This window comes from Chinchilla lanigera, unplaced genomic scaffold, assembly GCF_000276665.1.
Source record: "Chinchilla lanigera isolate Chin_1 unplaced genomic scaffold, ChiLan1.0 scaffold00182, whole genome shotgun sequence".
Lineage (NCBI taxonomy): Eukaryota > Metazoa > Chordata > Mammalia > Rodentia > Chinchillidae > Chinchilla > Chinchilla lanigera.
In genome coordinates this window covers 499,339-501,708 of record NW_004955583.1, presented here as the reverse complement: position 1 = coordinate 501,708, position 2,370 = coordinate 499,339, and positions in this window count along the sequence as shown.

The window sequence follows — 2,370 nt, the reverse complement described above, 5'->3', positions numbered from 1 at the left end:
GGCCCGAGCGCACGCGGCGGGGCTCCTCGCACCGGGTGTCGGCGTCGGTTGTGCGGCAGCGTTTCATTTCTGCTGCACGATGGGGAGTTTCCCTTCTCTTCTGGTTAGTTAGGCCAGAGCTTATCCGTCCTGTTTACCCTTTCAGAGGACCGGCTCTGACTCACTGGTCGCTGGTAGTTTTGGTCTCAGTTTCATTCATTTCTGCTCCGGTCTTTAGGATGTCCTTCCTTCCGTCTGTTAACTTCAGATTCGAGCCGGACGTGGAGGCGCACGCCTGTAATCCCAGCAATCGGGAGGCTGAGGCAGGAGGGTCATTGCGAGTTCGAGGCCTGCGTGGGCTACAAAGTGAGCTCAAGCTCAAGGCCAGCCTGAACTGCATAGCGAGACCCTGTCTCAAAAACAAAACAAAACAAAACAAAACAAAAAAACTTCAGATTCGGAGCTCTGGTTTTCCAGGATTTTCAGAAGCACGGTCAGCTCGTTTATTCCTCGCTGCTCCGCTCCTGGTGTGGCGTCCCAGCCGTGAGCACCTCTCGGGGTCTCCGCGCACACGTGCTGCTGCAGCGAGCCGGGCCTCGCGGTGCATCCGCGGGCTTGGGGGGCGCGCGTCCACCCGCGTAATTCTGGGACTCCTGCTTCTCCCATGATTTCTCCTGTGATCCACTGGTGATCAGCAGTGTAATCTCCGTGCGTTCGCATAACTTCTCTGCTCTATTTTGCTGTTGATTTCTAGCTTCATTCCACTATGATCCAGTAGTATGCAGGGTGCCGTTTCAATTGCTTCGTGTTTATCTGGATGTGCTTTATAGCTTAAGATAAGGTCTATTTTGGAAAAGGTCCCATGGGCTGCAGAGACAAATGTGTATCCTGTCGTTGGATGAAACACTCTGTAGATATGTTAAGCACGCTGGTTCAAAGGTGTGACATTTCTTTGTCCGTTTTCTCTCTGGTTGACGCAGTTGTCTAAATGGGATGTTAAAAACCCCTGCTGTGATCGTATGGGTGTCTCTGCCCAATAGTTCTTGTTTTATTAAGTTCATTGTGCCAACATTTTGTGCATACTTACGAGTTTTTAGTGGAATAACAAAACAAAAGTTTATTTTATTAGAATTAGGAATGTTCTTTCCCTTTGGGCAAACAGTCCAGCTACAGAGAAAAATCTAAGAACAGTTATTTCCAAAGCACAGAGTTCTCCACACACAGAGCAACAGGGTTAAGAGCTTTTAATCAATTTACTGTTCTGATTGTATCACCAGCCCGCCCTACCCCTCTCCAAGGGTTCTCTACCAGGGTCTGTAGCTGAAAGAATTTGTTACATTAAGTCGTTTTCTATCTCACACTAAATTTCAGCTCCTAATCACGGCTGAGCCATATACTACCCCGAAGATTCAGCCACTTCAAATCAAGTCAGTCTTAGATCTGTTGTCTGTGTGCGTATGTATACCTGTGTGCATTTAAGATACGTATTTAAACACACACACAAAGTGCATAGAATCTGGGTGACAGCAAATTACACAGAATTTAGTCTGATGATGTTACACGATACTCCATTTACCTTATGGTTTGTGTGCTGAAATTTGTTAATCGATAACAATAACCCACAACCTGCGGACCAACTTGTGTGCTGAAATTTGGATCAGAATTTTATTGCAAATCACTGCTGCTCAATGAATTGTTTGAGTGAAGGACACGCTTTTCAGAAGACAATGTAGCTGATCTGAGGAAGACACGGAGACCCTGACACTGACTGTGAATAGAACCCTCTGACAGACTGAGGTCAGCCAAATAGGGAAGCTGTAGGGTAGTGCGACTTGCTAGTCCCAGCTGCTACAATGAAACCAATTGACTGTGGGAATCTGTCACATATGGAGAGCTATTGGAAGCCTGGGAGCAGAAAGGGCCAGTTCATTCCACCCATGCAAACTGGGAAGCACACCCAATGGGACAGTACTCTCAGGCACACGCAACCTAGGGCCATGTGTAAGGCATGCTGGTCCTCCACATGCAGGGACTGATTGCAGGAAGTGCGCACGGTTCTTGGGTTCTTGTAGCAGGGGATCATGTGGAGAGGATCATGACGCTCAAACCTAGACAGGGCCGAGTTAACTGCAAGACTTTTGAAAAACACCATGCACACACACACACACACATATACACACACATGGCATTTGAAGGGAGCCACACACACCCATGCAGTAGCTCTAGCTGCTTTTCAACTTTAATAAGAAGGGGCTGGGGATTTAGCTCAGCGGCACAGCCCTTGCCTGGCAAGCACAAGGTCGTGAGTTCAATTCCCGGTACCAGAAAAAAAACAAAACAAAACAAAAAAACAAAGTTAACGAGGAAAAGAACCTATTCAAGCTCTCTTTT